This window comes from Elephas maximus, chromosome 20, assembly GCF_024166365.1.
Source record: "Elephas maximus indicus isolate mEleMax1 chromosome 20, mEleMax1 primary haplotype, whole genome shotgun sequence".
Taxonomy (NCBI): Eukaryota; Metazoa; Chordata; class Mammalia; order Proboscidea; family Elephantidae; genus Elephas; species Elephas maximus.
The window spans coordinates 35,556,589-35,571,209 of record NC_064838.1 but is presented as its reverse complement, the minus strand read 5'-3'; the positions used below and the strand labels follow the sequence as shown (position 1 = coordinate 35,571,209).

Sequence of the window (14,621 nt, the reverse complement as noted above, 5' to 3'; positions counted from 1 at the left end):
GTCTCTTGGGCAGGCCTTGCAATCCATTCATCCACTCATTCATTCGTTCTACAGGGCTGATGTTTGACAAGTGCTGGACAAGAGATCCCTGTTGGTCATTTATAGCTGGGGTCCAGCTTGCTACATGCCAAGGCCATAAGCCAGTTGTCTTCGAGTCGACTCTGACTCATGGTGACCCATGTGCGTCAGAGTAGAACTGTGCTCCATAGGGTTTGCAGTAACTGACTTTTCAGGAATAGATTTCCAGGCCTTTCTTCTGAGGCATCTCTGAGTGAACTCAAACCTCCAGCCTTTCGATGAGCAGCCAAGCACATTAAACTCTTGCACCACCCAGGGGCTCTGCCAAGGCCATACCACTTGTTGAGTATTTTAAACCTCACTCTGTGTTTAGTAATATACTGAGCATGCTGTGTGTGTTTCAGGCACTGAGCTTGTCATGCCCTGGAACACACCAGTGTCCAGGCACCGTGTCTCCCTCAAGAAGCTTACCGTCCATTGCAGAGAGAGACACACCCAGGACGGCAATGCAAAGGTTGTTGAAATGGAGACCCAGACATGGTGTCTGCTGTGGGAGCTGGAAGAGGATGGCCTGACATCTTAGCCAGAAGTGAGGCAGAGACATTTTAGAAAAGTTACCCAGAGGGTGAAATTCCATACCCCAGACTCTTACGGAGTCACCAAATGACGGAGCAGAAAAGTACCTTCGTTCCCCAGTGTGTTCTGAGGAATGCTAGTTTGGCCGGATGGTAATAAACATTACTCACAAAGAGTCCATGGTTAAGTTAGGTTGGTAAGTGTTGGGTGAAGCAAAACTATACCAGTTTCTATGTGGCAGGACTTATCAGAGCCTTGATGTGTATGTTGCTCTGTGAAATCTAAAAGGGAGGAGGGGGCTACACCATGAAATATTTCTCAGACATTTTCTGCCATGGTGTTCTGTCTTAGGGAGCCTCTCAAAAGATGAGTACTCCCCAGAGCTCATTCTAGGAGACTCGAATCTAGTCTAATTCCTTTGTTTCAGACAAAGAACCTCGGGACCACAAAGGGGCTAGAACTTGCCCGACGCCTCACAGGGAGTAGGGGCCGAGCTCACCACCCAGTTTGCCCAAAGAGGGGAGTTCAGGATGGAGAAGTCTTCCCATCCAAGGAGAACAGTCATGGAAGTGCTTGGAGGTGTATTTTTTCAGGCCCTGTCTTCCAGGAAGCCTCCCCTGATTGCTACCCCCAAATCAAAATGATCCTCCCCCCAAATTTTCCCTGTGTTTATAGCACCATTTTACCTTTGCTCCATTCCTCCTTGTAGGTTGGTGGGTTTTTTTAAACCTGTGTGAGATGCCCACTAGTTTATAAGCAGTTTGAGAGCAGAGTCAGTGGTTTTTTCTTCCTTGTGATAGGAGACATTTGTTGAGGACTCACTAGTGCCAGGCACGGTGCTAAGTGTTTTCCAAGCATCATCTCATTTTACCTTCACACCTGCCCTTGACAGTCACTGTTTCTATCCCTATTTTATGCAGGAGAAAACTGAGGCTCAGGAGGTTGATGTGACTTGCTCAAGGAATCCAGGCCAGTTAGTAACAGAGATGGAATTTGAACCCAGGCCTTCACTGAATTGCAGATAATCCCACAGGCATCCTGCTCTTCTGGGGCAGTGGCTAAAACTGGCCCCCTTCCTTCCCAGTCTCTCCATCTTTCCAAGGCTGGAGGTGCCCAACAGCACCTAGGACCATGCTCTGAGCTCAGCGTGTCTCAGTTCAGTGGCTGTAAGAGGATCCAGGGTGAGAGGCACGGTCACCTGCAATTTAGAAAGGCAAGAATCAGAGACTCTGACAGCTGGGGTGGCCTCCAGCTCCCACACCGTGGCCCCTGTGGTCAGACTTACCCCAGGCCTTCTGGGGTCTCTGTGTCCCTCAGCCTCAGATCACCTAGAATCTTCTGTGCTGGAGACCTGGGGATTTTCCCCCCAATCACTCCCCATTCCAGCCCCTCCTCTTTATTTATAGACAGAAAACCTGTTCACAGAGTTGCTGGCTGCTGACACTATGGATGAAACTTTAACGGTGCTGACACCCAAGAACCACCCTCCTCACAGTCTACTTTGGGCAGGGGCCGGGGTCTCCTTTCTTCCATGATGAAAAATTCACCAGTGAGGACAGACTGCTCATCAATCATTCATCCCAACAGTCCCTGCCAGAGGAGGTGAGGGTGCTGCTGGTGAGGCAGGGTTAGCTGTCCACAGCAGGGGGCACCCTACTGTCCACAGAAGCTTAGAGTCTGGGGTCTGGGGCAAGTGGGCCCCAGCTGAGCCTGGGGAAGCCTCCCGAACATCACTGGAAGAAACAAGGACACGACAGATGTCTGATTCTAAGCCTTTTGCCTCATATGGGCAAAGACATCAGGGAGAGGCCCACAAAGGGTCAGAAAATGAGTGCAAGGAGCAAATGTCAGGAGATGCTAAATAACCACCTAACTTGTGCTTATCAAATTAACAGGGGACCCCTGAAATTATGTGATGAGAAAGGCAATTTACCTCTGTGGTCTTCCTCCCAAAACCCATCGAGTCAACTCCGACTCATGGTAGCTTTATGTACAATAGAACGGAATGTTGCTCAGTCCCAGTCACTGGCATGTTCAAGTTCATTGCTGCAGCCATCGTGCCAATCCATCTCACCAAGGGTCTCCCTCTCACTTGCTGTCCCTCTATTTCATCAAGCAATGGATCCCTTCAACTGACAAATGATGTGTCTGAAGCAAGTGAGTCAGACAATATTCTGCTGTGATCCATAGGATTTTCATTGGCTAATTTTTGGATGTAGATTGCCAGGCCTTTCTTCCTAGTCTGTCTTAGTTTAGAAGCTCTGCTGAAACCTATCCACCGTGGGTGACCCTGCTGGTATTTGAAATATGGGTGGCATAGCTTCCAGCGTCACAGCAGCATGCAAGCCACCATGGAATGACAAACTGACAGATGGGTGATGGCACAAAACCTATAGCCCCCAGTCTATCCATGAGAAAATCATCAGACAAATCCTAATGGAGAGACATTCTGCAAAATACCTGACCAGTGATACCCCTAAAAACTGTCACAGTTATCCAACATGAGAAAAGTCTGAGAAACTCACAGCCAAGAGGAGCCCATGGGGACGTGATTACTAAATGTATGTGGTGTCCTGGATGGAATCCTGGAACAGAAAAAGACATTAGGAAACTAATGAAAATCTGAATCAAGTATGACTTGAGTTAATACTGTGCCAATATGGTTCATTAATTGTGACGAATGTACCATATTAATGTAAGACATTATTAATAACGGAAATTGGATGCAGGTATTGGGAACTTTCTAATCAATCTTTGCAAATTTTAGTGTAAATTGAAAACTATTTCAAAATAAGAAGTTTATTTTAAAAAAAGGAATGGGAGAATGGGTGTGAGGCCTTCAGCATAGGCCCACTCCCGAGTCTTTATTCCTGATGTGTGGTTGAGGTTGTGGCTCTTGATTCTTAGCTCACCTGCTGTGCAGGTCTGAGACACCTTATACACCTCCTCCGGGACTCACCTTTCCCCAACTGCGTCATGGGAATAATAACAGTGCCTACCTCAGAGAGTTGGGGTGAGGGGTAAACAAGCTGAGGTTTCAGGGCTGAGCTTAGTGCCTGCCCAGAGGAATCCTTCAATGTTGGTGCCTATTAGTAGAAGTGTCATTCAGCAAACTGAGCCCAACACCACGTTCCTGGCCTGAATGAGGCCTGTGTCCCTGGCCACGTGGGATAAACAGAACCTTGACTCTGTCACTTTCTGCCTGTGTGATCTGGCCTCAGTTTCCCCACCTGGAAAAAGCAGGCCCGGGTTCCATGAAACCCTGCCTGTGCTGCCTCCCGCCCAGCCCATGTTCTTCCCAGAAGACACTTGGGGAGAACTCTCTGGCTGGCCCACCTTGTGCTTCCGTGTCTGGCTCTGTGTCAGCCTCGTGGCTCTGTGCGTTACCTGCTGCCCTGTACTGGGTCTCCGTGAACTCTGGGCTGGGCTGTTTTTTCCAAGAAGGGGAGGGTCTGGCTCTCTAGTGAGAGGACTCTGCAGGTGTACAGGGAAGATAACAGTCTGCGTGGTGAGGGAAGATCAGGCCCAGGCTAGGCTAGGCTCCAGGGCTGGAGGACAGCGGAAAACGCAGGTCCAGGAAGGGCCAGCACAAGTTCCCAGTACCGACTGTCATTAGGGTGGAACTGAGCTTTCTGACCGTTTGTAGTTTAGGATTGGCTTGAGGTTTGAGGGGCATGGACCCTGTGGGTGAACAGGGCACAGGGAAGTACGGCCACTGTGCTGGATATCTGCCCCTCGAGATTCACTGTCTACCCTTCTCCACCTGGAACTGTGCCCTAGAAACAAACTTGATTGGCTGCTTCGACGGACTCCCTCCCCAGTTGGGTTTGGCCAGTGGGGAGCGCTGGCAGGATATAGAGTGAAGGAGAGTGATGTTTAGTCTCCCACCTCCCTCCCTCCCTCAGGGTCACCTTGAGCTGGTTGCATCACTTGACCACAGGTGACAACACTATCACTATCAGGGCCACCCCTACTCTCTTCAGGACCAGGGTGATAGTATAGGCATCCCCACTTTTGCCCGCCCACACTTTTGTAATAAGTCCTTCATTTCCTTTATTAAGCCCTCCTCAAACTAAATGGTGCCCCATGACCCTGATTTGTTCCAACCCTTCAGAGTCTGCAGGACAAGGATATTGGAAAGGGACCCTGAAGAGGGGGCCCCAGGACCAGCAACCCCAACTTTGTCCAGAGTCTGACATGATCTTCTCTCTTGATTACTCCAAGGGAAGGGACTGGCTTTCTCTCTCCAGAATTCTCAGCTTGTGTCCGGAGCAGGTGGAAGAGGAGGAAGCCTGGCCAAGACTAGGAGATGTGTCCCGTAAATGGGGCCACTTCCAGAGTCAGACAGCAGAGCAAGGGCTGCAAACTCTGGGGACCTGTGGGGGATACAGGGGGTCAGAGAGGCTGGGGCTGGAGGGGACCGTCCTGTCATGCTGGAATATGGCCTAGAAACACAGATTGCCCAAGAGGAGTCAGAAAGCCAGACTTTTGTGCAAAACCCCATGGTTTCTAAATACTCGGATCGGGTTCAGATATTAAATGTTAAGCACTGTCTCAGCTGAGCACAGCTATGACTAGATCTGGGCTGCCAGTTTGCCACTTGGAAAATACCCTCACTGACGTGCCTTTCTGATCTTTGTCCGTAGGTTTCCCACACCTGGAGCGTGGACTGAGAGCCAGCAGAGGAGACAGGTAAGCGTGACCACCATGGCCCTTTGGCTCACTTGGGGCTCGTAAATCCCCGACTCACCTCTGTCCCCGACTCACCTCTGTTTGCACGCTTCAGAGCTGCTCAGTGTCTCCAATTTAAAACGCCCAGGGGTCTGTATAATCACCCCGACTCTGTTACCCCTTTGCACTCCTGCTGCCCTGACCACCCTTAATCCAGCTAACCTGGGGGTTGCAGGAGAAGAACAGGTGTTTTTCCTGCCTAGGACTTTCCCTTGCCAGTCTCCCACGGAGCTTACCTATTTCCACTTTACCCTTGGTGTGGTGTTCTACCAAAACGGAGGTTTTTTGGATTCTTAAATTCTTAAAGAGCAATGTTTCTGGGTGGATCAGGTAGCTATTGTTTCGGTCATTCACACTTTAGTATCTTTTAACACCATCAGATTATTTTTCAGTTGTTTTCTCATGGATCAGCCACACTGAGGGATTTTCTTGATTTGGGGGTCTGAGAAAGGGGAGCCCTGTTCAGAGGGGGACTGACCCAGCCTGGGTGGAGCCTGGGAAAGACAAGGGCTCTCTCAAGGAGCCTGTGGAAGACAGTCCGGGGAGCTGGTTCAGTGATTGAGCTGAGCTGGCTCTGAGAGTGCCATCTTAGGCTCCTCTCCTGGGTCAGTGGGACCCCTGTGGGCTAGCCTGCAACCCCGTGGGAAAGCGTGCCCTCAGTCCAAACCATCTGTTCACAAACAAACATTTGGAGACACAGCCTCGTTCCCTGCGGGACTGACTGTGAGTTCTCAGGGACAAGCCAGTAGTTTCCCTGACCAATGCCTGGGTCACTGCTCTCCTGGCAAAGTCAGAGAAATTGTCCTTGTACAGAGTGGCGCTATGAGTCAGAATTGACTCGACGGCAACGGCTTTGGTTTTTTTCGTTTTACAGAGTGGGTGTGTGTGGAGCCAGCTTCATTCATAGGTGGAATGAGCGGTTGCCTGCAGGGCATTTGATACGGGTAGAGCTTCCCCATCCAGCACCCCTACCCACTGACCTGTGAAAGTGCCCCAGACCGCCTCATGTGTGTCATCCCTTGGGAGAAGACGAGGAAGAGGCTTGAAAGCCTCCATCAAAATGTCATCAGTAGTATTTTGTTTTGTTTTATACTTACAAAACTATTCATTTTTTATCTCCCAGAGACTTTCTTTTGGTGGTAAGAAAAAAAAAAGCTATAGGTAACAGAAAATTTGCCATTTTAAGCCTTTTTAAGTGTACAATTCTGTGACTTTAACTGTATTCACTTTGTTGTGCAAACATCCCCACTATTTGTTCCCAAAATTTTCTGCGGTTTTATTTTTTCCTAAGTTAGGAGATTATGGGCAATTTGAGTTTTGTGGTTTTTTTTTTTTTTTTTTAATTGTGCTTTAAGTGAACGTTCACAACTCAGGTCAGTCTCTCACACAAAAACTTATATACACCTTGCTACATACTCCCAGTTGCTCTCCCCGCCATGAGACAGCCTGCTCTCTCCCTTCACTCTCTCTTTTCCTGTCCTTTTCACCAGCTTCTAACTCCCTCTACCTTCTCATCTACCCACCAGGCAGGAGATGCCAAAGAGTTTTATGTTTTTCAGGTTTTATAAAATAAACGTGTGTTACATTCTTTTTTTCCCCAAATGCTACCTGGGGTGGTCTAGTAACCTGTGGCCACCCGTGTAGTTGTTGTTGTTAGGTGCCATCAACTCAGTTCCGACTCATAGCAACCCTATGCACAACAGAACAAAACACTGCCCAGTCCTGCGCCATCCTTACAATCGTTATTATACTTGAGCCCATTATTGCAGCCACTGTGTCAATCCACCTCCTTGAGGGTCTTCCTCTTTTCCGCCAGCCCTGTACTTTGCCAAGCATGATGTCTTTCTCCAGGGACTGAATCCTCCTGACAACATGTCTAAAGTATGTACGACGCAGTTTCACCATCCTTGCTTCTAAGGAGCATTCTGGTTGTACTTCTTCAAAGACAGATTTGTTCGTTCTTTTGGCAGTCCGTGGTATATTCAATATTCTTCGCCAACACCACAATTCAAAGGCCTCAAGTCTTCTTCTGTCTTCCTTATTCATTGTCCAGCTTTCACGTGCATATGAAAGGCTATTGAAAATACCATGGCTTGGGTTAGGCTCACCTTAGTCTTCAAGGTGACATCTTTGCTTTTCAACACTTTATAGAGGTCCTTTGCAGCAGATTTGCCCACTGCAATGTGTCTTTTGATTTCCTGACTGCTGCTTCTGTGGGTGTTGATTGTGGATCCAAGTAAAATGAAATCCTTGACAACTTCAGTCTTTTCTCCGTTTATCGTGATGTTGCTTACTGGTCTGGTTGTGAGGATTTTTGTCGTGTGCATTGTAGAAATTATCTGAATGGATTAGCTGTGGTAGACAGTGGTGCTTTGGGGGACTGGGACCTGGGACTGGTAAGTTTTAATGTAAAAGCAGAAGGTGGTTCTAAGGAAGGATAAAGAGCTGTCAGAGGGGACACGAGCCTGATTGTTGACCCTGCTCGCTGCACCAAACTGTAGAGCCAAGGTCCGGGGTCCCCAGCAAAAGCACAGCTCACACACAGGCACTGGATGGAACAACACTTTAGTCACTAAGAGAAGAGACAGAACAAGGTCAGCTTGAATAGTGCAAGTCAGTCCCCCACGGACAGCAGGTCACTCGCTGCAGCTGACGAGTCAGTCCCCCATGGCCAGTGGGTCACTCGCTGCAGCTGCCAAGTCAGTCCCCCATGGCCAGTGGGTCACTCGCTGCAGCTGACGAGTCAGTCCCCCATGGCCAGTGGGTCACTTGCTGCAGCTGACGACGCAGGGCTGGTGGTCTGTGCGCACCCTCTCATGCAGCAGTTGAGAGACTCTGTTCCCTCGCCACTAGGAACAGATAAAGAAACGGGGTCGACCAGATGCCATGTGATGTGCATGCATGAGCAGGGTATAGAGAGAATGTTTACTGTGTACCTAACAGAGGGGCAGGGACGGCTCCCTGATGAGGAGAAGAAACTGGGAGAGAGAGGCTAAGTTCCCAGCCTCTATAGAATGCTCTGGGCCTGAGGCTTCTGATTAGATGTCCCAGAAGGAAGCTGAAGGGGCCATGGCAGACTGTCCTCCCAACACTGACTTGATCATTTTCTGAAAACAATGGTGGACTTGGTATGTTACCTCTCTGCAGTGCTGATCACCTCAAGATACAATTGTCTCTTCCCACCTCACGCTGTGGCTCCTCCCAGGAAGGGCTGTGCCTATGAATCTCAGCATTCCCAGGGCTCAGCTAGGTGCCAGTTTGTTCCAGAACTGGTATTTGCCGGCTCCCATCCCATGGCAGGTACAATGCTAAGGTTGCAATGGAACCTGTCACTCCAGCTCACCCTGAGCACAAGATAGAATGCTCAGCCCCAACTCTGCAGGTAACGAAACTGTGGCTTGGAGAAGGGCAGTGAATTGCCTCAGGTCACATAGCTGATAAGAGGCAGGATTTGAACCCAGGTCCGCCTGACTTCAAAGACCTTGCTTTTCTCATCACATCACTGTGAAAGCAACATCACATTGTTAAAAGACTGGAAAATACAGAAAAGGGTTTACTCACAATTTCACCTCCTTGTTGCCACAGGTAGGTTTAGGGGTGTCTCCTCCCTTCTTGCTTTTATCTGTATACACATTTGCTCTGACATGGTCACATTATTGCATCCTTATCTGGGCTGTTACCCAGCAGAAGGCAGAACAGGACACTGGGGCTGGATCTGGAATTGGGCCTGGAACTGTCCTGTCCAGCTGTGTCACGACCATCCATACAGCCCCTGTCCCTGGGAAATGTGGGGATAACTCTTACTTAAGACCTTGATCTTTGAAACCAGGCAAAATTGAATTTAAATCCTGATACCTTCATTTCCAAGTTGTGTGTGGCCTGGGGCAAGTGAGCGACTCTACCTCTCCGTGTCTGTCAGTTTCTTCATCTGTAAAATGGGTCCCCACTCCACAGAGTATCATAAACACAACCAGACCACCTCCTTTCCTTCCCTTCCTAAGTAACCAGGCTCTCACCTGATGGGTAACTGTCTTAGCCGGGGATAGATGTCACTTTCTTGGGTTGACTATGGCCAGGGGCCTAGGTTTTCTCTCTTTTTTCTTTTTTATTAAGATGTCTGAAATTATGACATAGGTTCTAAGGAGCACTTAAGGTGTATAGTCTGGAGTTTTATACCCCTAAAAGTGGCATAACCTACTAAAAAGTTTAAGAATTTGTGTTTCCTCTTTCAATTTATGTTCCCTCTTCCTTTAGGTATTCTACCTCTAGGAAATTTATGCTGAGGAAAAAACCCAAGATAAGAGCAGAGTTTTATCTACAAGGATGTTTATCATGGCATTGTTTATATTAGTTAAAAACAGAAAACACAGCTATCCAAAGCAGGGGGTTAGGGAGTCCATTACTGCACACGCAGACAGTGGGATATTCTGGGAAGCCATTGTAACCTGGGCTTGAGATAAATTTTTAATAACATAATGAGAAATAAATGTTCATATTTCAGTGTTCAGTGAAAAAGCAATTTGCCAAAATTTATCTTAACTGCAACTGTATTTTTTAGAAGTAGGTAGAAAAAAATATAAGTAGGCAAGATAGAAGGAGGAACAGAGAGAGAAGATTGGAGAAATGGTTACCAAAATTGCAAGAGGATAACAGGTGACTTTACCGTCTTTGTGTTTTCTGCATTTTTTAAAATTTCCCACAGTGGGATATTCACTGTTTATATAATCACAAAGAGTAGTTCCAGTTAAGAAAAAATTGTCTGCCCCCGCAAATATATGTGTGTGTGCATTTTGCCAGTCAGCTGTATAAGAAAAATTGTTATGTTGGCATTTTTCATTCTAAAGTGTTCTTTGTCACAGAAATAGTTTTTACTCAAAGCCAGTGCCTCATAATCTTCCTTCGGCCCCTGGAAAGTCTGGTTCTGAGAGAATGTGGTCATTTATTTGAGGGGCAGCCTGCTCCTGGTGACTGTGGCCATTTATTTTGCACGGCATTGGGCATGGTATTAGGGTGGGGGTAGAGAGGGTGTGTCTGATGGAGAAGACACTGTCCCTACTTTTAAGGGGCCCCCAGGGTGGTATGTTGCGGTCACATCACACCAAGCAGTGCGCCTGGGTGACACCTCAGCTCTCCAGTAAGACCCAGAAGCTATAAAGCACAACCATTCCTGACAGAGCCCATCTGCCCACAGATGGCTGCTGAAGGCTAGAGAAAAATAATTCAGGCTGCAGAAACGAACTTTACTGAGAAATTCTCCAGCACTTCTACTGAGGTGAGAAGCAGTGAGTTGGCTCTACACAATGAAATGGTTAAAATAGGCTTCCGGAAATTAAAATCAAACTTAGAAAAAAATTTTTTTTTCTTACAGTCTGCTCCAAAGTTACTTTTACTCAGAAAATCGGTGGTGGAAAGAAAGAACAGGACAAGTGCTTTGACTGTAGAAGCAAAGATGATTCTGTCAGAGAGTAATGAGAGAAAAAGTCATTGAGTGGCGGGGGAGAGGGTGCAACAGGCATCCAATGTCAGGTTTGGGCTCTGGATTTAAGGTGGAAGGTAGTAGGGAGTCATTGCAGGTTCTTGAGCAAAGGCAGAACAGAATGAAAATAGAAGCTAAGAGAGACTGCAGCAGAAAATCTAGTTAGCAGGCCTTTGCATAAATGCTGGGGATGAGGGTCTAGATGGAGTTTCTAGAAGTGGGACTCTAGAGGAATATATGGCCAATGTTTTCAGTGCTGTGTAATTCTTCTAAGCCTCTCTCTATGCCCTTTCGTCTACTCTACCTTAACCCGGCAAACTCCTAAACATCCTTCAAAGCCCAGTTCATGGAGCCCTTTGGCTCTAAAGCGTTTTCTTGACCTCCCAGCAGTCACTCTTTCCCTTGGGCTGTCCCCCCACAGTCTGCACATCTCTGTTTGCCACCAGACCTCATGGGAGGTACTCAGAAAGTATCCTTGAGGTAGGATTGATGCCATGAGGGAAAATCAGTGGTTGGTTGTAAGTTGCATAGGTGGTGGTGGGGAAGGGGCAACAGAGAATCAAAATGATGCCGGGGTGAGTCTATACAATTTTTAAGATTATTGAGTTCTAGTGAGTGCATGGCACTGGTGAGAGGTGTGAGTAAGGCAGACATGGTCCCCCTTGTGGAGCTTGCTGCCTAGTGGGGGAAACAGGTAATAAAGTAATAAATAAATGATGACTATATGAAATCCAGTCTGCTAGGGGAACCTAATTGGCAGGGGGTCGGGGGAGGAGTGGAATCAAGGTGGGTTTCCTTGAGGAAGTGCTTATTTAAGCTGAAAATTGAAGGATGTATGAGAATGAGTCTACTTTAGCAGTTTATGGATATTAGATGATGGGCCAAGGTGAAGTTTAAGGAAGAGGAAACTGAAGTAAGGGAAAAGAGCATTCTTGGTAAAAGGCACAGCCTGTGCAAAGGTCCTGAAGTGAGTGAGAAACATTGGAAGTACAGAAGCTTGAGTGTCAGTGGAGCACAGAGAGCAAAGGGGGAGGCTGTTGGGATAAGAGATCAGAGGGGAAGGCAGGAGGATGACATCCTAAGGCCCTGTCATCAGGAGAGTTTGGATTTTATCCTAAGAATATCAGGAAGCCAGTGGAAGGTTATAGTCAGTGGAGTGATGTGAACAGGTTTGTGTTTTTATGAAGCTGCTCTGTCTGCTGTTGTGGGGTGAATAGATGGTTGGGAGCAGGAGTGGAAGAGAGGACCCATTGGAAAGTTGGATGCCACAGTTCAGGCAAGAAATGGTGGCATCCTGGACTCAATGGTGACCGTGGGGTGGTAAGAAACGGTTTTGGGGTTTGGGCAAGGACAGAAAGCAGGAGCACTAGCAGAGATGCTTGCGATGTCTTTGCCCAACTCTTGCCCCAACTCTTGGTCTGAGCTCAGACGTCAACTGCTGGCACCCAGTTGGTTCTGACTCCCAATGATCCTAGCAAGCCAGCCAACAGGGATGGGGAAGATTAAGCCTGTCTCAAGGTCCAGAGAGGTGAAGAGGCCACCTGCCCAAGGTCCAGTGCCAGTGCCCAGAGTGTGACCAAGGACTGTGCTGGAATCTTGGAGTTGTCGAAGGGCAGGGTGGAGAAAATTTGTCCCATGGTGTATGACAACTTGGTTTCTGAATTTTCCACCAACTGAGCAAAATGTCTTCTTTTAGCAATTTTCCTGGCAGGCTAAAAGTCAGCCACTATTCCTGAAGACTCACTTGGTACTGACTCTTTGTTTCTTACCCAAGACCCCTGGGACTTCCTGCCCTGGTAGATGTTGACACACCGTTCACATCCCTCTCCTCAGAGGACCCCACAGCTGCAGGGGGCGGGAGGTATAATCATTCTCCCCATTCTACGGATAATGAAACTGAGGCTCAGAGAGGGGATGTCACTTGCCCAAAGTCACACAGCTAGGAGATGGGAGAAACAAAATGAAAGCCCAAGTCAGGAGACTCCACAACCAATGGATTTTTCTCAGTTGTCTTTGTGTCCTTCGTCTCTCAATAACTTCTGAAGTTGATGACCTGACACATTTTGCTGTCAGGGCATCTGTTTGTTACCTACTAACAAAGCATTTTTTTTTTTCTTTAGCTCAAATGGGTTAAATTGCACAACCCTATTGTGATTCCCTCCATATCTGTGTAAATAAATCTCTATAACAACCAACTACAAAGCAAAGACCCTATAAGATACCACATCATGTATATGACACCTCCTTCAGCAGCTGACACATTCATTCTTTCATTCAACAAGAATTACTGAGCCAAGCCCTAGGCCTAGAACAGTGAACAAGATAGATGTGGTCCTTGCCCTCGGGAAGCTGACAGTCTAAGGGAGGGGGCAATAAGCAGGTACACAAATAAGTATCAAACGTGACATATAGGATATCGAGGAAGAAAATAAAGCCTGTGAGAGGAGAGAGAGAGGAGGATGGGATGGGTGGTCAGGGAAGGCATCTCAGAGGAGGTGACCTTTCAGACTGGAATGAAGACAGGGAGGCCCAGGAAGAACAGTCCAGGAAAACAAAAGCGTGAGGCAGGCAGAAGCCTGGATGTTTGAGGCACACCACATGTCTTAGTTGCCTAGTGCTGCTGTAGCAGAAATACCACAAGTGCGTGACTTCAAAGAACAGAAATTTATTTTCTCACAGTTCTGGAAGCTAAAAGTCCAAATGATGGTATTGGCCTGGTCGATTCCTTCCTGGTCAGTAGTCCCGGGCACTCCTTGGTTCCTCCCCGAGTATGTGTCTCTGTGTCTATTCTGCTTCTGCTGTAACTCCGAAGGGATTAGGTTTAGTAGCCCCCCATCCAATGACCCCATTATGACCCCATTAACATAACAAAAGAAAAGCCCCTATTTCCAAACAGGGTCACATCCACAGGTACAGGGATATGATTTCAACACGTATTTTGCGGGGACACAATTCAGTCCATAATAGCAAGGAAGGCAGGATGGCCAAAGAAGCTGAGCAAGGGAGCGAGAGGCAGGAGGTGAGGTGAGAGGGAGGTGAGGGGACTGGACCACGGGGGCCTTGCCGGCCATGGTAGATAGGGTCGCTTGAGAGTGGAGCAGGGAGTGATACAGCCTGACTTACATGTAAGCTGCTGTCGGGAAAGTAGACTGCAGGGGCAAGGATTGAAAAAGGAGACCAGAGAGGAGCTAAAGCAAATAACCCAGATGGGACAGGATTCTTCCAGGCCAGGGTAAATAGGGGAGAGGAGACAGGCCAAAAATTTTTGAGAACTCAGAGACCGAAAAGTAGATACAATTGGGGGCCCCTGGCAGACCAGTTTGGAGGAGGAGTGGGGCAGGCCCTACATCCCATCTGACTCACTCTGCAGAGGGAACACCCCTCCTCTAGGACAGGGTCTGCTTGCGCCACCAGTGGTGAGGCCTTGGGGCTGCCTCCGTGTGGCAGGGGGAGGGTGACACCTCCCACCTGTGTCAGGGTAGGATGTGAGGGCTCCAGGAGCTGAGGCAAGTAAGAGCTCAAGGCAGGAGGGGGACGGAGGTCGGATGTCACTCAAGTGATGACAGTGCTCTCCTGGCTAGGAATGTGGGCTGGAAAGGCGGGCCTGGCTCCGACACCCCTGCCTGCACCCTCGGCACCCACCGCCTGCCCACACCTAGGGCAGGGGTGTGGTTCTGCTCACAGCCCTCATTGGTCCTCCTCTGTGAAATGAGAGCAGTGGCCCTGCCCGCCTCTCCCAAGGTACATAAAACCAAAGTAAAAAAAAAAAAAAGCTGCCAAGTCTATTCCTACTCCTAGCTACCCCATAGAGTTTCCAAGA

The 14,621-nt window shown here is 48.2% G+C and overlaps 1 protein-coding gene across 5 annotated transcripts in view; it reads left to right on the top strand.

The window, feature by feature from the left end:
* Positions 1–14,621, top strand: part of ATP2B2 (ATPase plasma membrane Ca2+ transporting 2) — a 464,478-nt gene that overhangs the window by 112,847 nt on the left and 337,010 nt on the right. For all 5 annotated transcript variants that reach the window (XM_049862310.1, XM_049862309.1, XM_049862313.1 and 2 more), the window contains exon 2: positions 5,241–5,286. The gene's annotated coding sequence lies outside the window, so the exon portion shown is untranslated. The remainder of the gene's footprint in view (positions 1–5,240; positions 5,287–14,621) is intronic.